This window comes from Talpa occidentalis, unplaced genomic scaffold, assembly GCF_014898055.3.
Source record: "Talpa occidentalis isolate TD23 unplaced genomic scaffold, MPIMG_talOcc4v2.1 talOcc4.7, whole genome shotgun sequence".
NCBI classification, from domain to species: domain Eukaryota; kingdom Metazoa; phylum Chordata; class Mammalia; order Eulipotyphla; family Talpidae; genus Talpa; species Talpa occidentalis.
The window spans coordinates 53,373,743-53,401,295 of NW_023605083.1; the positions used below are offsets into that span (position 1 = coordinate 53,373,743).

At 42.5% G+C, this 27,553-nt stretch overlaps 1 long non-coding RNA gene across 1 annotated transcript; it reads right to left on the reverse strand.

The window, feature by feature from the left end:
• Window positions 1-27,053, reverse strand: LOC119232454 (uncharacterized). The gene is made up of 4 exons (XR_005122092.2): window positions 26,998-27,053; window positions 20,299-20,398; window positions 5,133-5,300; window positions 1-384 (listed from the first exon to the last, which is right to left on the reverse strand). It is a non-coding gene; the product is annotated as an uncharacterized LOC119232454 (long non-coding RNA).
• Window positions 27,054-27,553: the final 500 nt, after the last annotated feature.

Sequence of the window (27,553 nt, forward strand, 5' to 3'; positions counted from 1 at the left end):
TTCATCATTAATGAATAAACCATTTATTCAGCACCTTCCAAGTATCAAGTATTTGCCCAGCATCATGTACAAATATTACAACAAACCTGGTAAAGCTGTATTGTTATCAATGTTTTAGAGACAGAAATAAAGGACCCAGAGAGAGGTGTTGACTTACCCATGGTCACACAGACTGTAAGTGACAGAGTGGTGAATGGAGCCTAAATCTTTCACATTCCATAGCCTATGTTCTCTCTGAATTGCCTTCATGGTTCCTTCTTCCTCTTAAGTCTTTCGTTCAGTGATGATTTATTGAACCATTCCCGTGTGCCAGGACTGTGTGAGGCTCCAAAGGCACAGAGGTGAGCAAAACAGACCTGGAGTCTTCCCTCATGGCCTGGCAGTCTAGTGGGGAGGAAGACAATGAAGATTATAAACCTAACTGTTACCACAGGGGAAAGTCATAACCCACAGCAAAAACTTATCTGGGACTCAAGCAAAGCCTTGCAAGAGAAAATTATTTTTTTTAAACAACTTACTACTCTTTTTTTTTAATAAAGATTTATCTTTATTTATTTATACAAGCACTGGGTACAGTTAGAAGCGCAGCAGGGCGAGAGAATTCACCAGAGCCAGAGCGGGGAGCAGAGCAGGCAGAAGGACCGAAGTACACTGCTGAGGGGAGCAGTGGGCGGCAGGAGAGGTCTGCGCGCCATGTGGGACCCTCCTTCGGTGGCCAGGGAGCAGCCGGGGATTGAACTGGCGCTGCAGAGGCCGCGGGCAGCTTCGCAACCCAGCGCTCAACCACTGCGCCACCGGGGAGGCCCGAGAAAATTATTTCTGAGATAAAATCTGAAGGCGACTGAGAGTTGCCCAGCCAAGATGTGAGAGGGGAGGAACTGTATGGAATTTAGATGGTCATGGATCCATGGGCGATCAAGGAACAAAGCAGAACACACAGTTCAAGCAACAGTAAGAAACTAGGAGCACAAGCAGCAGAAGAGGATTGGATGAAAATGGAGGCAGGGCCTTAAAAAAAAAAAATCAAGTAGTTTGGACCTGATCTTGAGGGCCCTTGAAAGTTAAGTTCATAGGGTATCATAGTCCCCATTTGATGTGTTGTAGCTTCCTCATCTGCCCTCTGCCTGGTCAAATCAGCTGTGCGTAGGGACAAGGCCAGAATGACCAGAGAAGCTGAGGTCAGCAGAGCAGCAGAAAGGACAGGGAAAGGTGGGTTCAGGGCAGCACCAGGGACAGCTCTCAGTAACTCTTGCTACTCAAAGGCAGTCAGAGGTCATTCATTCATTCATTCTAAAAATACTTGAGGTGAAGATAGCTTCACAGTGCTATCTTAACCCCCTGTGCCATCAGAGGGGCCTACAAGGCATATTTAAAAAGTTTTTTCCAATAGCCCCAATCTTGGAATGACCTAGGAGTATCAATTGTAGAATAGATACATTGTATTATAGTACTATAGTAGAATATTATAGAATAACAATGAAGAATTCAAAAAAAAATTAATGATGAATTTTCTTTAGAAATTAAAGAATATTATATTATTCTACTTATGTAAAGTTCAAAAGCACACTAACTAATCTATAGTTTTAGAAGTAAGGATTATGTTTATCTTGAAGGTGGACAGTAATTACTAAGAATGACTTGGAGGGCAGAGAGGGGGTATGTTCAAAGAACATTATTGACTCCTGTACTGACAAGCAAGCTGATGTTCTTGTTGATTATTTCTTCCCTCCAAGCCCATTGATATCTACTCTTTTATCAAATGGTGACCCTAATGCCCTCTCCTCTTTTTCAGTGTGAAGTACTCCAATCTGATGTTTAAGCCAGGTATTTAGAAGAGAGTATTCCCAGATATTTAGAACTTTATACTAAGCAAAATAAAAATAAATAAATAAATAAAAATACTTGAGGTGATCATTCTGGATACTGGGGAATACATCAGAAAAATAAACAGACAAAATACCCTGCCTCCTTGAGCTTACTTTCTAATAGAGGGAGACAGAAATATACAACAAACAGGACAATTATGCATTCTATTAGGTAACATGTATACAGAAAGAATAAGGCCAAAAAGGGGGATCAGGAGTGCAAGTGAAAAGGGGGAGTGATTATAAATTTAAATAGGCTGCACAGAGAAGGCTGCATGACAAAAGTAACATTTGGGCTAATTGATGAAGGAGGTGGAGGAAAAGTCAAGGACCTCAATAGGGAAACGTGTCTTAGGCAGAAGAAACTGCTGGTGCAAAGTCCCTGAAACAGAAAAAAATCAGGCATGTTCAAAGGCCTGTGGGGATTCTGGGGTGAGAGAACAGATGTGGATGATTTCAGAGCGATGGCAGGGAAGGAGTCAGAGGGTAGAGGGACTTGGTTTTTACTCAGGGGTGAGATGAGGAGCCACTGGGGAATTTTGAGCAACAAAGTAACATTATTGACATCTTTTCACAGGACCCCTCTGGCTACAGGGCAGATATGAGATTGTGAGGGTTACAATGGAGAGGGCAGTTCAGATGAGGTTAAAGTAGGAAAGCTGTGTTCAATACAGAAAGTATTAACAATCACAGCAAAGGAGACAGGACATGACTATGACTGGGAGGCCAGGTGAGTGCAAAATAGAGAGGAATCGTGAGAACCCACACCACTGGCTCCCAGACAAGAAGCTCAACTCTATGGGCATCTCTGGAAACTGGGACACCCAAAGGGAAGATGAGTGCAGGGGAGTCCAGGCCTTAGGGGAAGATTCTTGCTCCATCCTGCCTTCTAAAATCTGCATTTCCTAGCCCTTGTTCCTAGACTCCTTATTACTTCATGAATCTCCTGTATTAAGTCTTCCTCCAGTCTAGCCTCCATGCTTCCCCCTGAATGCTCTTCCGAAATACATTGTGAACACTGCCACACAGTTTCACAAACACCTTGAGTGGCTTACAAACACCTTTCAAGGCTGTGTGGGACAGGTGACATTGGGGTATAAATGGGCTTTCAACACTAGGTAGACTCTAGACATGTAGAGATAAAATTGGGATAGGGAAAGAAATAAAGGGTGTTTCAGGCAAGGGAAATAGAATTTCAGGGGGAAGGATAATTTGGGATATCTTAATTGAAAAATACACTATGTACTAGGGAGTAGCTGGAGCTAAGTCTGAGAAGATCATTTGGAACCAGTTCAATAAAAAGAGCCTTGAATGCCAGGGGGTGAGGGAGCAGCCCCCTCCTCATGTACCTAGAAAGGTTCCAAGGTGGTCCTCTTAGTGGAGAGGGTTAGACAGAATCTAGCAACACAAAAGAAAATGGCTTCTTGTATCAGATTTTAAAAAGCAACTTTAGCAGTCTTTTGGAGGGAAAGAAAAAAAAAAAACCTGCCAGGCTCTGTTTGATGGTATAGACAAGGGAGTTTTGGAGACAGACAGGTTTGTGGATCAAAATATAATGCTCACCACTTAAATAGCTTTATTTCTCAACAGCTACACTAAGTCCCTAAGCCTCCTAGCACAAGGGAGGAGGTAACAGGCACCATAGCTCCTCATGGAGGGAAGATACCCCAGTCTGCAGGCACCTTAAGCTCCAACTTAGACCCCAGAGGGGAAGTGGAGACCCATCACCAGGGGGTGGCTTTGGAAGGAATCAAGAAGGCAGAGGAGTTGCTGGGTGGAGGTGTATCTTCTTAGATTCTGGGCCCACACACTAATCTCGCCCTAATTCTGATATTGAGGCCTGAAAAGGAAAGATTTGGAGACCTATTGGGGGCTGAGGAAAAGATCTCAAGGGGTCTCAATTGCCCACCAAGCTCAACTTCTTGATGGGCTTCTATTTACCCTGCTCTGGACTTGTTATACACAGCTACCACTGCTGGCTCTCACCATGTGGGAGCTTTCAAAAAGGTTACTCTCCTACCCCCAGCCTATCCTTAGTACCCCACAAGGAGATATAGGCCCATAGACCTCTACTGAAGATCAGGGAGAACAAAGGACTTGCAGCTGTGAACTGGACTCCAAATAGAACTTTTCCAAGTATCCAAAGCAAAGAAATCAGCAACCCTCCCAGGACTCCCTGGGGAAGTCCCCTTAGGTGTCTAGTTTCTAGACTAAGCTCAACCCTGATCAAAAGGTTGGACTAATCCAAAGTTGGGGCAAGCCACAGTACATAGTAAGCCTCTAACAGTATCCCTCCCAAGGCTGAGTCTGTTAGAACCTCACAGTGTGCCAGCAGAATGACATCCAAGGGCAGTCCTTTTCAGTTTGCTTCCACCGTGAACTTAAAATGGTAATGATTGGAAACACACACACACACAATGTTCCAAAGTTAAATAAACAATTTTCAAAGTCAGCATAAGTTCTAGACTAGTAGGGGAATGGCAAAAAAATCTTTCTAAATCCACATAATCTGCACCGATTCTCTGGCCCACATGGAGATTCAGCAAAGCAATATCAGGACCCCTTTTTTGCTCAAATCAGGTGGAACTGAGCTTGTTACTTGAAATGTTACCTCATCTCTCTGTATTGGTTTTTAGCTGCAAATAACAGAAATGTATTAACTCAGAAAACAGAAGATCTAGAGTGACCTTTGGGGTGGATTTAAAGGTTCAATGGTGTCTTCAGGGTTCTTCCAGGCTCCCTTTTCCACCCAAAAATGTAATGTTCAGTTACTGCTGACATCACTTCTCTATGAAATTATCCATATGACACTAACTGAGGAAGTAGAGCGAATGGTTTTTACTACATGTCTTTCTAGGGTATAAGGCAAGCAAAGGCCCTAAGGTCCCTGGCAGGGATCTCTTGTGTTTCGTTGACCAAAATTGGAACTCTGGCTTACCTTAGCCAATAAGTAAGGGTATAGACAATGGCAAAGGACATGGAATTTTCTATAGGCGAATCAACTCTGGCTCAGCTCTAAAGCTAAGGGGTGACTCAGAGTCCCCCAGAGGCAGATGGCTGTGGTTGTGTGCACATGAATGGGTTACCACAATCACATTAGAGTTTTGTTGGGACGGAACAAAAGGAGGATCATTAGCAGGTTGTCAACAACATGCACTGTACTGTACCCAGTGGCTGTTCTGCTCGAAGCTTCCCTTAAACTTGGGCAGAGAGTTTTCTCTCACTAGTCTCTCCGAGAAGTTGGTGGCCAGTAAAGACATCGCATACCATGTTTAGAACCATCCTTCAGGTTTCAAACTCTGCTCTTCCAGAAAGCTCTTCTGTTTGATGTTGGGGGGTAGACTGGAGTGAGGTGTGGCTGGAGGCAGGAATGTCAGTTGGGAAGTCCATCAGGTTGTCAGTTCAGGGCCCGTGAAACGAGGAGGCAGCCCGGCCCTGTAATGTCAAGGCATGAGTCATGAGCAAGTTTTCGATGGGAGGGCTGAAGATGAAGATGAGAAGGATACGCTCTAGAAGGAGACTCTTGGGGACCTGCCAAAGGAGGACGTCAGGGCCTTGAGCCCTTTCATGAAGGCAGGGGAACAAGATTCCATAAGGAAGAGGTGGAGGGAGGAGACCCTGCAAGCCATGCCCCTCACTTGTCCTGAATGTGCAAGGCAGACTGCACAGACAGGGCCCCATCAGGAATGTTCCAGATAGCCTCTACCCATCAGTCAGCTCAGCGGATCTTCCTTGAATAACTTGAACAGGGGTCCTGGGATCTGCTTCCTGCTGCTGGCCCTGCTCCAGTCTCACCCCCACCTTCACTCGCCAAACCTCTTTCTTCCTTCAAGAAGTGCCTGTGCTGTTCCCTTATCAAAAGTCTTTGTCCTGCCCAGAACACCCCCACTTTGTCCTCCATATGGAGCATTTGGAGCCTCAGGTGAGTGAGTACCCCCCACTTCACTCACTTTAGGTGAGGCTAAATGCCTCACCTTTGAATATAATTCCTATCCCCATATCAGTCTGTCCATCTCTCAAATGAACTGTGAGTTGGGTGCCCTGTCCTATTGGCACATGACATGCTGGTTTCCCTGTCCCATTAGCACATTGCCCTTTATCCCATATAGCCCACAGAAGGTAAGTTCACATCATTATTAATAAACACTGCTGAGGGGGTGGGGAGAAGCAAATATTGTTTTAAAAAATTTAAAAAATAAACAAATAAACACTGCCATGCATTAAGTATTCACCACATGCCAGGCAGCTTGATAAGAACTGTTTATATTTTATCTTCAATATCCTACAAGGTGATCATGATTGTTGTGATTTCACAGATGAAAAGACTTCCTATACACATCTGCCATCCCAGATGAGAGGACAGCTGCAAGAATCTGGAACAATGTGACCAGGGACAATTCAGGTTTGGGCCTGGATCAGGTCCCAGGGAGGGTAAAGAAGTTCAGAGGTATACAGAATTGAGTTATGTATCCAGGTTTTAGGGGCAAAAGACTTAGGTTTAAATTGCAGCCAGTTACCTGCTGTGTGACCTTGGGCAAATCACTTCACCTCTCTGAGTCTCCATTTCTTCCTATGTAAAATGGAGCTAGTTGTGTGGGGTACAGAGCCTGAGGGAGGCTGCAATAAGGAAACAGTGAATAAGCTTAGTATCGCGTTGGCAAGTTCTCAGCGACAGAAGCTAATACCAATTCTATCATGGAGAGCCCATACCCAGGGCTGAGGCAGGTGTTTTTCAAAAGGCCTTGCCCATGCAAAATGAGACTGGTCAGGCCCAATGGCTCCCTGCACCCCCAAGAGGCTCCCAGCAATGCCTGACACCTGAAATGAGTTCAGATATGCTGACAGAGAAAGGGGGAGAGTAGCTGTGAGGGGTGCTGGCTGCTTCCTGGCGAGCCAGGCATTACCCTTACTTCTCCACAGCAAAGAAATAAAGGGAGAGGGGAATGAGAGAAGAAAGGAAAGAGATGAAAAGTGAGGTCATCTCATTGCTAAAGCAAACATGGCTTTGGGCAAGGTATTTTCCTCACTGAGCTTCCTCATCCAACTCTGTCAAGTGGGTAATAGCACCTCCTTTCACTGACAGGGTGAAGAAGTGAGATCCTGTAGATGGAAGCCCCCAGCCAGGGTGTAGTCCCCAGAAACATTTGGTGAGTCGTTGGGCAACTTTGGGGTGAGCTGTGGCCTTCACAGCAGTCAATAAAAACAATAGAATAGCTATTGTTTCCCCAGTACCTGCTCCAGTTACTCCTCACAGCTACCTTTGAGGAAGGTATCATTATCATCATTTGCAGGTAAAGAAACTGATAATTAAGCAGTAAGCAGGGATGACATGGCCAAGGTCATGCAGTTAGCAAGCCAAGATGACAGATTTGGCGGAAGTCAAGTTTTGTTCCCTGATTCAAAGCTATGGAGTCCCCGTGAGTCAGGCCCTAGGTCTTGGAGCCTTGCCTTGTGTCTCCCATCCCAACACAGGGGTCCCTGAGACACACCTGGACCACAAGTGTGCACAGAGGAGGAGCCCTAGACAGAAGTCCAGAACTCTGCATCCACGGCCCCTCCTTGCTGGACTCGTCCTACATGACTTCCTCTCCTTGGTCTCAGTCTCTCCATCTGTTTAGTGGGGGTGCTGGAAGTCAGCACTCTCGGGGTTTTCCAACTCTAACACTCTGAGACTGTGCAGACAGTAGCAGGAACTCAGAGGAGGAAAATTGTCTTAAATGGGAATAGTGCGCAATGTTCCTCCATCCCTTAATAACCACTAATTAGCTAATCCCTGTAGCAGCAGGGTGAGTTATCGGCTATTATTATTCTACTTTACAAGCAGGAGGCTGAATGAGAGAGGGATTGGCCTCAGGCTCAGGGCAGGGATGGAATCAGTGAAAACTCTGCAGAGGTTATAAATTGCTTCAGAATTGGGGGAGGGGGCAGTAGCCAAGTTGGGGGGGAAGTGAGGGAGGCCTCTTGGGGGAGAAAGCACATAGGAATGTACTTCTGAGCCTCCTGGAGCTGAAGTTCCGTAGAGGGGATCTTAGCCAGCTTTCTTCTTGCATGGATAGGCAGACGGAGGCCCAGAGAGGAGAGACTGGCCCAAGGTCACACAGCCAGAATCACAGACCACGAGTACACAGTGGCATGGGTTCTCAGGTATACTGCTGGGGGGCAATGAAGAGCAAGAATAAGGGGGAAGTGTGGAGTCCCTAAGAGCAGGGCTCCCCCTGTGGCCCTCTCTAAATTCTTAGAGAAAGCAGCTAGCAATAAGCCCCCAGGGATTAGGTGTGTACTAATGGCCTGTGACAAAGGCAGCAGGATAAGCTCCCTGCTCTGCAGACTAAACAAGGTACAAGAGGCCAAGTCAAACAAAGGCTGGGATTTTGTGTTGGCCTGGCTGGTGGGCAAGAAGCACCTCAGCCTCTTGGGAGGCCAGATGCTGTGCCAACCACCCAGAATCTCCTCTGGTGGCCTTTCTTCCTTTGGTCACTGAGGGCTAGACAGAAGCATGACCACCCCTGTTTGGAGCACAGAATAAACTTTCCTCAAATTGCCCCCAAGATCACAAAACTAAGGGTCAGTGAGGACAAAGAAGATACTGATACTTTTGTCAAGTCACACAGTAAGTCACGTGGGAGCGGAGACCCAAGGCTTCTGACACCCCTCTTCACCACAGTCTCTCAAATTCTTCTTAACTTAGTGTTAAGTGGCATAGGAACTTTGAAATAGGGGGAAACACCATACTCTAATTTCTATCCAGAGTACTGTCATAGCTGGTATCTCACTGGAGTCCATAAGCGTAACATTTGGTGGCAGACAGCTTCTGCCTCTTTCAAGCCCCAAGATCTTGGCAAACTGCTTTACCACTCTGAGCCTCAGTTTGCCATGTATAAATGGGAGAGATAATGGCACCCTTCTTAGAGGGTTGTTGGAATGGTTAAATAAGTTAGAGTGTTGCGTTCTGTGCTTGGCAGTTAAGTGAGAACTCAATATTGCCCCTGCTTTTAGCATCTCTGGCACCAATCTGCTGAATGATCCCAGGAAAGGCCCTCAACCTCACTATGCCTCAAATTGTTTGTCAAATGAGAAGTCACAAAGATTTCTTCTAATTTCAAGGCTCTGTGATCTTTATTACCAGCTTCTCCCAACCCAGATGAGACAATGGAGCCCAGAACCAGGAACAGGGGCTGGGAGCCTCTGTCACTTGTGTTTCCTATCCTAGGCCAGGCTACCTACACCATCCCAGGGCTCCACACACCTGTTCCAGAATGTTCTCAAGTGTGAGTCCTCACCGCAGGCAGTCTGTCCATCCACAGAGCTACTGCTGAGTCACTCCTGATGCTGTTCCAAAGCTTTGCATATGACAGCAAATGATGAGATCTTGGGCCTTGAACGGTTGGGGAGATCTTAGAGATTAGGACTGCAGAGGAGGGTCAAGAATATTTGGGGGCCTCCTGGGAGAACACCATGCCCTTCTTCCCTGGCAGTGCTGCCTAAGGGAAACAAACCCTCCCTGTCTTGTTTCAAGTAAAAACAGCTGGAGACACAGGCATCCTCCTTTGTCTCGGGAATTTAGGAGTAGATCTCAATGGACTCCTCAGCCATGTGACAAAGGGGAACTTTCCACAGTCTTAATCATAAAAGGCTGTCCTGGTTGACTCTCAGCACAGTTTAGATTGTAGGACTCACTTCAGAAATGAGAATGACTTGACTTTGTGCCTGGGGCCATTTCTCACTCCTTCGCTCTGGTTCCCAACAGGAGCAAGAAGAGATCTGCCCCATGGGGATTAAGGAGATACTGTTCTCTGTGAGCTAGGGAGGTGGCAACAGGACTCGTGAGGAGATTACCTACCTGCCCCTGATTACCTGTCTGTGTGTCAAGTTTAAGCCCCTGGAGGGTTTGTGTAACACTGTTTAGGAATCTTAAAAAATAGAGACCCTATTTGCAGGATTATAGGGCGTGGAGACATTCTCGCCTTTCACACTTAGGCTTCGGATGGCTGCCAACCCCACTCAGTCCTGCCAGTTGCTGAACCCTGCTTTGCACAGAAGCGATTTATTCCAGTCTATTAAAAATGAGTCACATCCCAGAAGCCCCTTATCTTTAGAGTACATTCTACCATTAGCCAGTTTGGACTCAAAGTAATGTTCCCGGACATAAGAGTATTTGGAAAATGCTGTGTTGTGTTAAAGGCTCTGCTTCTTGAGGTGCTTACTGTGTGACCTGAGGCAGGCATTATCCACTTTGGGCTTCCATTTCTTAAACTATTACCAAAACATAATAACCTCCAGCCACATGTGTTGTTCATGGTTAGGTGAAGGAGTTTTTTGAAATGTATATTGTGGCACACATTCAAAGGCTTATCACTGTCTTCTGAAAAAGAAAAAAAGCTTAGGACAATGGTTTCCAAACATTTGTCCACAGTGGAAATATTGGCCTAAGTTAATCAATCAGGTTATAATTATTGGGAAAGACTGACTTTTACTATGAATTTATGTCTAGCCTAAATATTTATTTTGTGGCTGTTACAATGAAATGAACAAAAATCTTAGATTTTGATAGTTTATTAGTTTCTTTGTCCTGACTTGGAAAACAAAATAATTCAGACACTCCATACACATCCTTCCCTCCACCCCCTTGCATTTTACTTGAAATATTGGCCAACCCAAAAGACTGAGAATCACTGGCCTAAAGGGATAAAGTTAGCCTACTAAACTAATTTAGTTTAGTTCAGTAGGCTAACTTTAGTAGGCTAACTGCTATTGGCAGTGAAATGACTAAACAGTAACATCTCAGCTACAATAATGGAGTGATTGTACTCCATCCGCTCAGATGCCAGGAAAAATGTGCCTCCTAAAAGTGAATTTTTAGGGGATATTCAGGTTCTAAGAGGCAACACGGTCAGTGTTTAACAGCATGAACTCCCAATTTTTGCCACCTAGGTTCAAAGCCTGGTTCTGCTGTTCCCCAATTATTAATCTTTCTGGACCTTAATTTCCTTATCTGTATGATGGAGATAATAATAATAGCTATCTACATGTACACATTGAGACGAGACTGGATTTAAGATTGAATAAGTGAGATAGCAGATTTTTTAAAACTAAACAAATGAATACAGAGCTGTTTATTAACACCACATAAAACCCACAAAATGTAAAAAATGGAAAGAATTAATTTCTACTGATTTGGCTGTGAAAAGCCACAATGTAAACACTGACTGCAGATCTAATTAACATTATTTTATGACTATATTAGGAGGATGAAGTAATGGAAGAATGTATATAAATTATGGAGGTGGCTATAAAAGAAGCTAAATCTTCATCTTCCATAGAGGTACGTCCTAAATCTGAAAAATTAAATTGTAGTAAACTAATCATGTTACATAGAATTGTGGAGGAAGAATACCAAAAGAACTGGTCAAAGGAGTTGAAAAAAAAAATTCCTTGCAGGACAGGAAATGGGAAAAGAGGAAGCAAAAGAATTGCTATTTTTTATATCAATCTTATAGAGCTATTTGAGTCTTTAAACTATATTTATGCATATCTCTGATAAGAATAAACTATTTTTAAATGGTGTATTAATGGGTATTCCATAGCTACAACATTTGGGATTAGAGAAAAGTATATTTAAAAGCTAATCAAAGTAATTATTAACTCCAAGGAAAACAATAAGAAGTATAAGAAAAGAAACATGGTATTTTACTTGACTTGGCATTAAACAATATTTCATAATCATACTAATAAAAACCACAAATGTGGATTGAACCAAATTTGTGACTCACTGGTATAGTGAGACAATTAAGGGAGGGAAGGTTGGAGAAGATTAGTTAAGAGGGCTAATACTCTTCTATAGAAACAGGAAGTCAATAAATATAGCTAAAATTAATTAAGCAAAAAATAACTGCACAAACATATCAATCAGAAATGCAGCCACAATATGAGAAACAACTAAAAGAGTAGAGAGTGATTGTCTTGAGAGGACAAACTTGGGGAATGAGGAAGAGAGTTATTTTTCATTAGAAATAATATTTTGGTATTACTTGACTTTTGTAGTTATGTGCACATACTTTTGGATCAAAATGAACATTAATTTTCAAAGGAAATTAAAAGCAGGTTGCAGCTACAAGGAGGCTAATCTGAGTTCTAGATAAGGAATAAATTTCTAACATCTAAATCTATCCCAGAATTGGGACTAACTGCCCCTACAAATTGAGTTCCCTGTCATCAGAATTATTTAAGCAGAAATTATATGTCCATCTGTCAGAAAGAAAGGTAGAGAGTTCCAGCTTTGGTTGGGAAGTTTGATTAAATGAACTCTCTGATTCCTTTCAACTTTAAGATCCCTTCCAATTATACTTTCATGGAAACTAAAATGTTACTGTCCTTTATCTCCTAAGTAATTAAAATATCTGTGTATTTTGCTTTGTTTTCAGTGTGGCCTCAGATCCTGGCCTGGAGATAGGAAAACTTAGATATGACATACAGTATCTGCCCATCAGAATCAATGAAGATTGGTACTGGAAAGTTCCTTGGTATTTGTCTGAACCATTTTACAGAGAAGGAAACGGGGGTCCAGAGAGATGCAGACACTTACACAAAGTCACACAGTATTAGTGGTAGAGTCAAGCACACATCTAGACCTCTTAGTTCTTATGCTAGCACTCTTTTCTCCACAATGCCTCCTGTGAAGAACACTTCCTCAAAAATAGTTCTAACAAAAATGAAGCTGATTCTTCATAGTGTTTTACTGAAGTTATGTAGACATCATTGTGCCGTGAATCTTATATTATTGTAGCAAGGTTTGGCTTCCTGGATATGTGCTTCAGAAGAGTATGTGAGATTTCTGGAGACACCCAGTCAAAGCTCACTGAACCCAAACTTCCAGGTCATTCACCAGAAGTATCTAAAACAACAGAAATAAAACAAATTGGAATTTTTTTGTCTCACCATCTTGTGAGATGCGTGAGAATTCTTAGGTAGGGAGCTACCACCTGTGTCATGGGTAAAATCTTAAATCATTTTGTGGAGTTTGTTATTGTTCCAACAGCTGTAAGAGAGCCAACATCTGCATGTACAAACATCTCTTTGTAGTATCACTTCCTGGATCCTTTTTGCCTGATTTGGTAGTCCTATCTTTGCCACCTTAAAAATGCCTCATACCTCACTGAATCTTAATGTTCCCTATGGTTTTATTTTTTCCTAGATATTAGATGATACCAGTGGTTCTCAACCAGGGGCAATTTTGCCCAGTCCCCAAGGAACATTTCACAACATCTAGAGAGTTTCTAATTGTCACAACTGGGGTGGGGTGCCATTGGCATCAAGTGAAGTAGAGACTATGGTTGCTGCTAAACAATCCACAATGCACCAAGCAGCCCCTCCCAACACAAAATTATCTAGTCTAGCTGCTGTTGAGAAATCCTAGGGTAGACCCTTTAACTACAAGTGACAGAAACCCAATTCTAACTTGTCTAAGCAAAATAAAAAGGAAGCCAGGGTGATTGTGGAAAGGATATTACTACTGTTTTCATTTAAGCAAAAGCTAAAAAGGAAGTACCTCAGGATGGATATATCTTGGTAACTAGAACAAATAAGCCAGTCCCCATCAGGACTACCCTTCCCTTCACTCTATCTTCCTTCTCTACTCACTTTTTCCATGTGACATACCTTAGTCACCCTTGCTGAGCTCATATTCTTATAACTTCACAACCAGAAAGGAAAAGGCTCTTTTTTCCAAGATCACTATCACAAATCCCAGGGAATGATTCTGGTTGGTCGTATGGGTCACATGCTCTCCACTTGAACAAAAGGCTAAGGCCAGAGAGAGTGACATAATATAAAATGATTGGCCTAGTTGGGCTACTGACCTACCCCTGTGGCCATCCCTATGAATTTTGCTTCTAAAGTATGAAAAGGGCTCTAGACAGACAAAATGCAACAGTTAATAACAGAGTGGGTATTGGAATAAGTCAAACATCTGGATGCTATTTTTGCTTCTGCTTCTAAGTTGCTGTATGATCTCAGTCAAATCCTTTCTGTTTCTCATATATACAATGAAACGAGGGATCAGATTTCAAGCCCAACTCCAACATCTGGAAATTTTGGGTTGGTTAGTAAATATTATTCATTACCCCAACATTGCTAACAATTGAAAATACTTGCTAAATCTACCAATCTTTTAGACTGCTGATTACAAGATATAATACAGTCTGGAAATAATTTCATATTTAGTTTAGCTATCTGACCTTTCCCAATATTTTAATGATTATGAAAACAGTATCAACTAAAATGCTTTAGCATCTACTCATGCATTCAAAATGGTCCATGTACTTCTTTGCATTTCCCAATTCCTTCAAAATATTCAACGCTAGTGGGGAAAATTTATAGACCCACAAAAACCATTTACATAGTCCTTTTTCTTAAAAAAACGGCTTTGATGATATCTTTGTGGATGGTCTCCAACAACAATAGAAACAAAAGAAAATGTAAACAGTTGCAGCTACATCCAACTAAAAAGTTTTTGCACAGTGAAAGAAACTATCACTAAAACAAAGAGACACCCTATGGGAGAAAATGTTTGCACACCAAACATCTGACAAGGGGTTGATATCCAAGATCTACAAAGAACTCATAAAAGTCAACAAAAATAAAACTAATAACCCAATCAAAATTGGGCAGAAGAGACAAATAGGCACTTTCCAAAGACATGCAAATGAACACCAGGCACACAAAAAGATGCTTATGATCACTTATCATTAGGAAAATGTAAATCAAAACCATAATGAAATACCACTTCACACCTGTGAGAATGGTCCATGTCAAGACCAGAAACAAGAAGAACTGGTGAGGACATGGAAAAAAAGAAACATTTGTACACGGTGGGACTGTAGACTGATCCAGACCCTGTACTGGAAAACAGTACAGCGGTTTCTTAAAATATCAAAAATAGATCTACCATATTATCCAGCAATTCCTCTCAGAGATTGCAAAAACACTAATTCATTCAACAATATGCACTCTTCTGTTCACTGCAGCAAAGTTATAGAAACAACCTAAATGCCCAAAGACAGATGAGTAGATTAAGAAGATGTTGTATAGAAACACAATGGAATACTACTCAGCTATGAAAAAAGATAAACTCTTGCCACTTATGACATGGACAGAACTAGAGGAGACTATGCTAAGTGAAATAAGTCAGAAGAAGGAAGACAAATACCACATGATTTCACTTATATGTGGAAATACAGAGAAACAAAACAAAACATCAGGTAAAACTAAACCAAACCAAATCCTAGAAATCTGACTGTATAACTGAGGCTACCACAATGGACTGTGGCTGCCTTGGTGGTGGGTGTAGTGCAATAACATGCACCTGAAGGGTATGATCCTATAGCTTTAAGTCATTATACAGTGTTGTAAGCCAATGTTACCACAATAAAAATACTTTTTAAATTCCTTATTGGTGATTAGGAAAGAAATAAAATTAAGCCTTATTGTAAAAAATATATAATCAAAAGAAATAGATGATATTGGCAAATCCCATAATATGGAAGATAAGGCAAAGATGTCAATAACCCCAACCATTCATCCAACAAATAATTCCTGAGTGCCTACTATGTGTGAGGCACTATTCAATAACCTGACCATGTAACTTATATTCTAGTAGATTCAGCTACGTTCTAGTGATTAAAAAGGGGTTTCTTGAACCCTAGCCCATCTTCTAGATGAAGCTCATACCTCTCATCCCCTTGCCAACTTCTCCAGCTCCAAGAGAACTCCCACTACACCCTGAATTTCACCAAACCAAACTTACCAACACCCCCTCCCAACTTGCTCTTCTTCCTCTACTCCTCTTCTCAGTGACTAGCACCCCTTCCTCCAGATGTTCAGGCCAGAACCTGGACATTATCTCAGTGAACCCCTTTCCCACACCTCCACATCCAAAGGCTCATCATGACTAGTTCCCTGCATACCCTCACCTCTGGCTGAACTGACTACTCTCCTTGGCCTATATGAATTTTGCTCCATAACCCACTGCCTGGGTAGCAATTTGTTCAGGGTTCACTTTAATCTTGACCTCCTTTGGGGAACCTGCCTTGATTCCTCCCCCTACCCCCCAACCTTGGACTGAGAATCCTTATCTGGGTAGTTTAGGTTTCCCGTGCTTCCTAGTTTATATGCTAATTGTTCATTTCTCCTATTATACTATGAGCTCTAAGAAGTTCTTATTTATAATTGCATCCCCAGCTCCTAGTCTCCTGCCTGAGATGTGGTAACTAGCCACTAACGACTTCTTAAATAAAGAAAAAACAAATTCCTTTGGAATCCAAAAGCCTGGATTATACTAAGATCCATCATTAACTAGTTGAGTCACTATGCACTTCACTTTTCTGAGTCTCAATCTTCTCATCTATGAAATGGTTGTAATAATTCGTGTCCATTCTATCAAGAATTCATGGTTGAGTGTAAAGATCAATGAAATAATAAATGTGAATGCTATTTATAACCTCTAAGTTGTCTTGCACTTGTAAGGGGTTATTTCTAAATTTCAGGGTTTGTTTTTTGCTTTTTTTGTTTTTACATTTTCTCTAGGTTAATTCAGACACAAGTAGATATTGCTTCTACTTGTGAATTTCTTATAAGTGCAGAATCCCAGAAGAAAAATGCTACTGCTACTCATCTCTGAAAAGATTCAGAAATTAAATGTTTTTGTTAAAACTGGTTAAAAGAAATTTTTTGATACAAACTGTACATGGAGCATTATTGGGAACCACCTAGTTCATTTAAGCAACCAATACCAAATGGACACCAATTAAACAAATTAACCCTTTATAATAATGGAAAAGAGGAAAGAACTAACAAATTAGAATGAACAAATTAGAATGGAAGAAAAGTAAATGCAAGCTTAAATCCAGTTTTCTACTAGTAAATTAGCAAAACAATATTAGTAACTCAATGTTGTTGAGGTAGTAAAAAAGTAAATATGTGCATGTACTCCTGTTAAAAAAAATTACTTATATCTTTGGAGAGACAATTGATAACACACTTCAAGAGTCAAAAATAATTCTATTGTTGACAATAGATCTTAAGGGAAGAATTAAACAAAAACATGGTGGGCAAAACATTTATTATTAATATCTAAAAAGTGCAAACACCCACAAGTAGAAAGGTGATTTGGTAAAGCCCTTGCACCCACTGGATGAACCATTCACAGTCATTAAAAATAATCATTATAGTTGCATGGCCATTTTATTTAGCAACTTTATTTGGTGAGAATGGCATTCTTAGTCCTGGCCACAAAACCCTTGAGTCCTGTTGAGCAGCTTCTTTATGATTAGGGAGGGAAGAGTCAAGTTCTCAGAACAGATCCTTGCTCAAATCTTCAAGCAAGTGAAAGCCAAGTTCAAAACATTCACAGTGAAGGTGGAGCTCAATTAAGCCAGAGCCTACCAGGCACCAGTGGATTGGCAGAGGTGGCAATGGGCACACAACACTGTAGGAGCTTGGTAACTTACTGTTAACTCTGCTCATGAGGCTATCCTCACTCTGCGGCCTTGAAGGAGACTGTGCACACCTGGAGCATCGCTGTCTCCTTCAGCAGCTCCCAGAGAAAATTAACAGGATGACAGACCCCCTGGGGAGGAATTAAGTGCATTCAAAGAAGGTTAAGAGGGTCTTTGGCTTTGTGCTCCATGTAACTCTAAGAGGGTCCCAACGAAGCATGCCCCCCTTCCTCCATGTGCTTGTGTAGTACCTTCTGCGTAAACCTAATGGTTCTGGGACTCACCTACAACCACAGAATATGGCAGAAGTGACAGTGTGTGCCTTCTGAAACTAGGTCAGAAAAAGCTTTCCAGCTTCTACCCAGGTCTCCTGAAATACTGAGAGCTCTGGGCCACTACACAAGAAGTTCTACAACTGCTATGCCAGCATAGCAGAAGTCATGTGGAGACACTCTGTAGTGTGCTCCATTACAGTTCAGCCTTCCAGCCATTCTCACCATGAGGGAACTATCCTGGATCCTCTGGACTAGCACATCCACAACTTGAATACCCTCAAGTGACCCAGTCAATGACACATCAGTAGAAATCAGTGGATTCAATCAGATGATCTTGCTTAAATTCCGGACCCACAAAATTATGAGGCATAACACTGTTGGTGGGAGTGCAAACTGGTCCAACCACTATGGAGAGCTGTGTGGAGATTTCTGGACCTACTAAACATAGAGCTTCCATATGATCCAGCAATTCCACTTCTAGGTATTTACCCAAAGGACACAGAAACATCAATTCCAAAGAACACCTGCACCCCTATGTTTATAGCAGCACTGTTTACAATAGCTAAGCTTTGGAAACAACCCAAATGCCCAAAAATAGATGACTGGATCAAGAAGATGTGGTACATATACACCATGGAATATTACTCAGCATTCAAAAAAGATAAACACATGCAATTTGCAGCAACATGGATGGCGCTGGAAGGGATCATGCTCAGCGAAATAAGCCAAAAAGAAAAAGAAAAATACCGGATGGTCTCACTCATAGCAGGAATCTAGAAAACCTAAATAAGGGACCAGGAAAATGAATAACTATAAGAAAGTGAAAATCAAAATCAACAAAAAACTATAAACCAGAGACACTTTTGGGGGGGCGGGGGCCGGGGGGAGGGGAGGGATTGGGGTCAGAATGGGGGGGCTGCAATTGTATGGGGAATATAAAAATAAAATTTATTATTTAAAAAAAATAATAATATAATAAAAATTCATTACCAGGCATTAAAAAAAAAATTATGAGGCATAAAATGGTTGTTGTCTTAAGCAACTTTATTTGGGCTAATTAATATGCAGCAGTATGCAGCCAGCACTTTACCTCTGAAGGATGGTTAAGAATAAACTCATAATTCCAGAAAAAGGTAAAAAAAAGTTAAAGAATCTAGCATTTATCCTGCCTTTCCTTTATGGAACTGTACTTCAGAGTAATCAAATGACTGATGAAAGCAAGATCTTCTTTATAGAAGTACAGCAACAAATGAAAGGGTATCAGAATTATAATACTGCCACTTTAAGATTACTGATGAAATAATACCATGAGGTAATAGCCATCAGTGACTGCTAAAATCATCAGGCAACAGACCAGGGAGGAACATCATAACGAATGGATCAGGCTGAAAACACTTCAACCCATGATCCATATCTTCTTAATAAGTCAAGACAACAGAAAAACAGACACTGTATACCTCCTGATATGAGACAACAAAAATTATCCAGCACCAACTCTCAAAGCGTCTTGCCCCCAAATCAAACCTGCACCTGACAGCACTCAGACTTCACTCCCAGGCACCAGAGAAATGTGAATTGATCCCCTGGGGATATAAGCAGCCATATCCAAAACATGGGGATCTGTATGGGACAAATAATCAAGTTTTTACAAAATATAACTTTTTTTAATATAGGAGGAAGGGATCTATTAAAAGGAATGACGTGGGCCTCCCCAGTGGCGCAGTGGTTGAGCGCTGGGCTGTGAAGCTGCCTGCAGACTCTGCAGTGCAGGTTCCATCCCCGGCCGCCAGGTGAGGGTCCCACTTGGCGCGCAGACCTCTCCTGCCATGCCCGCTGCTCCCCTCAGCAGTGTACTTCGGTCCTTCTGCCTGCTCTGCTCCCCGCTCTGGCTCTGGTGAATTCTCTCACCCTCCCGCGCTTCTGACTGTACCCAGTGCTTGTATAAATAAATAAATCTTTAAAAAAAATAAAAATAAAAGGGATGACAGGTATCAATCAAATTCAATGTGTACACCAACTCTGGATACATATACATATATATACACACACACATATATATGTGTGTATATATATATGAACACCAGGCATTTGATGAGATTAAGAAATCACTTTAAAATTTTAGGTATGATTGTACGTTATAGGTAATTTTTTAGAGCCTTTATCTTTTAGCTGTAAAAGATAGTATGTATCCCAGATGCATCTGGTATTTACTTCAAAACAATCCAGTGGTAAGGGCCATAGGAGTGGATAATGTATCAATGAAGCAAGATTGGTCATATGCTGTTATTACTCAAACTAGGTGATGGGGAGGTGGAAATTTAATATACTAAAGTCTCCACTTTTTGTATATAATTTTAATTTCCATTTTAAGGGGGAAAACTTAGAAACAAATAGCTCTAGCCAGAAAAAGTGAGAAGGTGCTTCCAGTGATGCATTTCTGAGTGATTTGAGTGCAACAGAGACAGTCTTTACTGCTCCCCTCTTGACAAATCCCCCTGCACTTAGAAGACTAGAAACCTAAAGAGGTATCCAAAGTCACATTTTAAAGATGAATAATGGAGAGGAGTTTGGAGAGGGAACGAAATTATTAAGGAGGATTATACTGTCACTACTCGACACAATGGGGATTGCTGCTTTTAACTGCTTTAAACAAGTCTTACTTCATACCAGAGCTTCAACTCAAGAAGGCGTCGCCATGGGAAGTGGATCCTGCCCAAGAGATCAAATCTTTCTTCCTGGCTGGGTCTTTGAGTGCAAGCGCTCTTCCCTGCACAGAAAGAGAATGGAGGTGGTTCTGAGAGTGCACTTGAAATTCTTTTTTCCTCTTTATGGTATCTTGCAATCAGGTGTCTTAGAAGGCCTGGCTAGAAAGGCACCTCTGGATAATGTGGTTGTCCAGAGGCTGTTTCTGCCCTTCTTTGTGTGTGTTTCCTCCAGATACAACAAGATGTTTGATAGCATTGGGCTATCAAATCCAGTGGGCTCTGGACATGGCTGTTTTGTAACTCACCAGCTGTGCTACCTTGTCAGATTATACAACCTCTCTGTGCCTTTTCCCTATTTCTAAAGTAAGGGTAAGGCTTTTGCCAGGCTGTACCCCTGAAAGCAAGATGGGTCACCAGCAGTTCTATTGGAGTCAGCCTCAAAAATTCTGCCAGAGTTCTCCCTCTTGCTACATCTGTTCAAACTGCCAGTCTGATCTAGAAATAGGGCCTCAATATACCACCAGTGTTTCCTTCAGTACACAAAGGATATATATATATCAAATTGGATGAAGTGATCTTTCTTGAATGGAATATCCAAGACATCTATCTGCTGAAAGAAACAATACTAGATTTTCTACACAGAAATATTTTTTTAAAAAAAGAATAACTTCAAGCTTATGTTGGTGTTTAAGTATAAAACAGATAAGGCATCTAAAGTGCTCAGCATGGGTCCTAGCATAGTCAGCTCTCAATAAATGATCATTACTATTATTTTGCCATGGAAAATATTATTACTATTATTTTGTCATCCATATCCATTTTGAATATGGATTGGATCTAATGATCATTAAAAGTCCTCCTAATCTGGGCCTCCCCGGTGGCGCAGCAGTTGAGCGCTGGGTTGCGAAGCTGCCCGCAGCCTCTGCAGCGCTGGTTCGATCCTCGGCTGCTCCCCGGCCACCGGAGGAGGGTCCCACATGGCGCGCAGACCTCTCCTGCCGCCAGCTGCTCCCCTCAGCAGTGTACTTTGGTCCTTCTGCCTGCTCTGCTCCCCGCTCTGGCTCTGGTGAATTCTCTCACCCTCCCGCGCTTCTGACTGTACCCAGTGCATGTATAAACAAACAAACAAACAAATAAATAAATAAAAAACATGCCTCTATAAAAAAAAAATTAAAAAAAAAAGTCCTCCTAATCTAACATTTGAGGAATCATTCTTTTATACAAGCATCTCATGTACATTTCATGTACATTTCCTATACCTCATGTTGGTGCTAAGACAGAGACATACCTGACATGGGAGTTGAGAGTTAAAGTTAACATATACTCTTGCAAATTACTCCACCATCAACTGACATCCCAAACATCAGCTCCCCCATTCAGAGCTGCTGTGAGAGGTGCTGCCTGGAGTGGGATGAGGGAGCTACATGGTCTGGGTCATGATGATGGTGACTGAGGGACTTTCAGGACATGACATCTTGTCTCCTCCCAGGACCTGCAACATGAAAGTCTTAAACTCTCCTCCACTCAGAACAAAGATGTGTTTCTTCCATTGCCTCTACTCCCTCAGCGCCAGAGCTAGATGAGAAAATGGACAGCAGTCTTGGCAAGGATTTAGAGCAATTGGAACCCTTGCAGCCTGCAGGGGGTAATATAAAATAAACTGATTGCTGCCACTATAGCAATCAGTTTGGTGGTTCCTCAAAAAATTAAACATAAAATTACCATATGATCCATCATTCCACTCTTAGGTGTAGACCCAAAATAAAAAAAAGCAGGTATTCAAACGAAAACTTATATATAGTACCTATAATCATCAATAATATACCATACACTTAAAAATTTGTTAAAAGGGTAGATCTCATGTTACGTGTTCTTACCACAACACAAAAAATATGTAAACATATACATGTCAATAATCTAAGCTTAAACTTCCATATTTGACCTTTTTGTTCTGGTGAAATGACTCACCGTGGGGCTATGATATTAGAGTTTACCAGCCATAGGAGGAGGTGCTATTAACAATTGTTAGCTCTTCTTTCTTCATGTGATATATTTTGAAAATCTAAGTAACAGATTTCACATTTATTCCCAACATACTGCAATTTGTTTTATTCAAGATCTTTGGGGAATAAGATCTTTCAGGACTCCAATTCCATCAGATTCTACAAGCTATCAGATTTCAGGTCCACATATTTGATACCTTGCCATTTATTTATTTAGCCAAGTTGCTCAAGAAAATGTTAACCCACAATAGGTCAAGGGTGGTTCTGATATAAGGGAATAACACCTAAACATGACTGTTCATACAGCAGCGCTATTCACAATACCAAAAGGCAGAAACAATGCAAATGCCTATGAATGGATAAACAAAATGTGGGGTATACGTACAACAGAATATTATTCAGACACAAAAAGGAATGAGGTGTTGATATTTGTCACAACATAATGAACGTCCAAAACATGCTAAGTGAAAAGCCAGTCATAAAAGACCACATGCTGTATGATTACAATTATTCCATATTTCATCTTGAACTATCTAGAATAGGCAAATTTAGAGAAACAGAAGACAAATTTGTGGTTACCTAGAGTAGCAGGAAGGGGAAATGGGAAGTGACGTCTTAATAGGTACGGGATTCCCTTCTGGGGTAATGAAAACATTCTGCAACTACAGTGGTGATGGTTCACAAAATTGTGAATGTATTAAATGCCACTGAATTACACACTTTAAATGGAGAATATTGTGTTCTGTGAATTTTATCACAATTTAAAAACCACAGTGAGATATACTGCACAACTAGAAAAATGACTAAAATTTAAAAAACGAAAACACTGACCATACCACGTGTTGGCAAGAATATGGAGAAACTAGAACTCTCTTATATCACTAGTGGACACATACGTTACACCACTTTAAAAAAGTTTGGCAGTTTCTTAAAAAGTTCAACACATACCACCTGCCAAAGTCTGGCCATTCCTTTCCTAGGTATCCCAAGAGAAATGAAGGCACGTGTCCACACGCAGACTTGTACACAAATGTTCCATCACTTTACTGTCATATTTAAAAATTGGAAACAGCCTAAGTCCATAACAGAGGAAAATTGTGATATAACCATGTAATAAAATACTTCTCAGCAATATAAAAAGAATGAGCGATTGACACATGCCACAATCTTAATTAAAGGATCTCAAAAGAATTATCCTGAGTGAATTTACAATAGCTAAGCTTTGGAAACAGCCCAAATGCCCAAAAATAGATGACTGGATCAAGAAGATGTGGTACATATATACCATGGAATAGTACTCAGCATTCAAAAAAGATAAACACATGCAATTTGCAGCAACATGGATGGCGCTGGAAGGGATCATGCTCAGCGAAATAAGCCAAAAAGAAAAAGAAAAATACCGGATGGTCTCACTCATAGCAGGAATCTAGAAAACTTAAATAAGGGACCAGGAAAATGAATAACTATAAGAAAGTGAAAATCAAAATCAACAAAAAACTATGAACCAGAGACACTTTTTGGGGGGTGGGGGCGGGAGGGGAGGGATTGGGGTCAGAATGGGGGGGTTGCAATTGTATGGGGAATATAAAAATAAAATTTATTATTAAAAAAAGAATTATCCTGAGTGAAAAACTAGACAAAAATGACTATTATTATATGACTGCATTTATATAAAATTTTAGGAAATGCAAATTAAGGTTTAGAGACAAAAGCATACCAGTGATTGCCTGGTGACTAGAATGGGAGAAGAGCAGGAGGCAGCAGTTTCAAAAGGACACAAGAAAATTTTTGTGGGTAGCTGATATATTCACTGTTAAGTGTGTGGTAATGGTTCATAGGCATATACATGTGCCACAACTAATCAAAATGTATGTTTTAAATATGTGGACTCTATTGCACATCAGCTATATCTCAATGAAGCTCTTAAATATATTTTTAAAGTATAGGTGATGAGATATTTAATGAATAAAATGTAAATCAAGTTTACACCTTCCACTAGATTATGCAGTTATAAATGTCTGTCTTCAAAAAAATTAAATCTTGTTGTAAAAAGGTGAAAATCAACGAAGCTTACTCAGTGTGTAGTACTGATTGATCTGTGCTCAGAATAGGCTAGATTAAGTTACATTATCAAGCAGCCCAAATCTGAGCGGCTTAATACCACCACAGTTTATTCTTCATTCACTCTACACATCCATAACAGTTTATAGAGGGTTATGTTAATGGTCATCTCCCTGAGACTCAGCTCCAATATCCAGGAATATGGCCTTCATGATCCATAGAACCTGAGGAGACAGAACTAAAGAGCAAGCACCTGCAGCTCAATGCTCCAGTTCACAAAGACAAACACCACTAATCACATGTGTTGGCTCCAAAGTCACATGACCGTGCTTTACCCTCAAGGGGACAGGGGCGTGTATGCCTCCATGTGCCCAGAAGTAAAGGGGAATTAGGACAATGGGGAACTTTAATAGTCTACCACAATTACTAAAAAATCATTTCCACACCAACATATGGCGAAAGAATCAAAACAGAATATACTCGGGCCTCCCCAGTGGCGCAGCGGTTGAGCACCGGGTTTGCGAAGCTGCCCGCAGCCTCTGCAGCGCTGGTTCGATCCCAGGCTGCTCCCAGGCCACCGGAGGAGGGTCCCACCTGGCGCAGACCTCTCCTGCCGCCCGCTGCTCCCCTCAGCAGTGTACTTCGGTCCTTCTGCCTGCTCTGCTCCCCGCTCTGGCTCTGGTGAATTCTCTCACCCTCCCGTGCTTCTGACTGTACCCAGTGCTTGTATAAATAAAATAAATAAATCTTAAAAAAAAAAAGAAGAAAGAAAAAAATAGAAAAAAAAAATAGAAAAAAAAAAAGACACATGAGAAAATACCAGCACATAAAAAAAAAAAAAAAAAGGTGGGAGAACTACAACTCCATCCATACTTACAAATCCCCTATCCTCTTACTATGTTCACTACATGGAGAGACAAACTTCTACATACTTCAGGGAGAGCAAGGTAACAATTCTATTGGGCTTTTAAAAGTCACTTAGCTGCCTAGAAATCAGCTAACACTTGCTATGCAAACCATCAAATACTCCCACCACTCACTCATTTACTGGTTATGTGTCCCCCATACCCAGTGTTGGAGAAAACTATGGGGTGGTGTGTGACATTTGCTCCAAAGTCTAAACAAGGTGCTAGGAGATCACAGAGAGGGAGAAAGAATTTTTTTTTTAAGAGATGTTTTGAACTCTGACCTAGTCACCATTTCTGCTTTTGTGATACCAATCTGGGTCCCCACCTTGCCAATTCTGCCATTAACCAGCTCTGCAGACAGAGGCAAATCCCTTCACCTTCTAAGGCTCAGTTTCCCCAACTGTAAAAGGGGAATAATAAGTCTTACCTCCCAGGATTGTTGTGAGAACTAGAATGAGGTCATGTCTATAGGAATGCTTTGTAAATTGTAAAGTTTTGTGTCAGTCCATGTTATCACCACCATCACCATCATCATGGCTGACTTGCACCGTCTAGAAGGGGAACCGCAGGGTTGGGGAATAGCCCAGCAGAGAGGGGCTCCAGGCCTGACCTTGAGACTCTGCTGGAGTCAGGGCCTCTTTCTAATTAACTCTTCCTGGCAGAAGTTCCTTGCTGGACATGTTTGCCTACCAGCAAAAAGCCAGGTGAGCTTCCAGGGGCCGCCCACTGGCCCTGACACACGGGGGTGGAATGATGATTCACCAGCCTGGTAACAGCCTCGCTGACAGGTCTCTTGGCCCAACCCCTGGCAGAGGCTGTAGAGGACTGGCAAAGGTGCAGTGGGGGCATTTGGCTTTTAAGAGAAAGATGGAAAGGAGGAGGGAAAGAAAAAGACAAGAAAAAGGAAAATAAAGGCACAAAAAGACAAAAGACAAACAGAATATGGTCACTAGGGGCTAGGGGACCAGAAAATGGGTAGTCGTTATTCAGTGGGTGCAGTTTCAGTTTTGCAAGACGAAAAATTCTGGAAACTGGCTGCACAACAATGCATACTACTTAATGCCACTAACCTATTCACCTAAAAATGGTTAAGAGTGTTTTTTACCACGCTTAAAGATAGAATTTTAGGGCTTCCCTGGTTGCGCAAGGGGTTGGGACGCGGCCTGTGGAGCTGTTGGCAACCACTGCTACGCGAGTTCGATCCCCAGCCAGCCAGGGAGCTACCCACTTGGCGCAGCAGACCTCTCCTGACTCGCCTGCTGCTCCCCTCAGCAGTGTATTCAGTCAGTCTGCCTGTTCTGTTCCCCGCTCTGTCTCTGATGAATCCTCTCATCCCCCACACCTCTGGTCTGTACCCCAGTTCTTGTATGCATGAATGGGTGGATCTCTAAAAAATAAAATAAATTAACTTAAAAAATTTGAATTTTAAAAATGAACAAATGAAAGCGAGAGTGAGAGAAGTGGGGGAGGACGGAACCCCAGAAGAGTGAAGAGGTGGAAGGAAAGATGAGGACGGAAGGGAAGCAAAGACGAGGAAAAGGGAAAGAGCCAGCGAGGGAAGAAGCAGGGTGGAGGAAGAAGGAAGGAAGGAGGGAGAACTGGAAGGAAGATGGGGGGACTGGGAGGAATGGAGGGGAAAGACAAGAGATGAGCTTTAGAAAAGGGAAGAAGGGACAAGGAAAAGAATACCTTTTCGCAAACCGCGAGGCAGCGGAGAAGCGGCCCCGCCCGCTTTCCCCCCAAGTCTGCAGGGGGGCGGCGGGCTTGGGGCGGCGGTTGGGGGCGGGCTTGGGGGCGGCGGGCTTGGGGGCGGCGGGCTTGGGGGCGGCGGGCTTGGGGGCGGCGGGCTTGGGGGCGGCGGGCTTGGGGGCGGCGCTGTGTGCGTGACGTCACCGCCCCGCGCCGCCTGCCCGCCCGCCGCTTCCCGCGTCCCGCCGTTGTGCAAGCGCGCGCAGGGCTAGTGGCTGGCTCCACGGGCGAGCCCCGCGCTCCCTGGGTGGCTGTGAGTCCCTTGGCCTTTGGCCCGCTGCCCGGCCAGCCCCGGAGGGGGTGCGGCGGGAGGGTGATAATTGCCCAGAGACGCAGCACTTATCTGGGCGGGTTGTGCAAGGCGCGCGGGAGGGAGGGCCCCGGGCGGCCGCTCTCACGCCTAAGCGGCCAGGCATGCGCGCGGGGGCGACGAGCAGGCGGGGGTCCCAGGGGGCGCCTCCGGGTGTTCCCGCTGGAGACGCCGCCCCGCACCTCT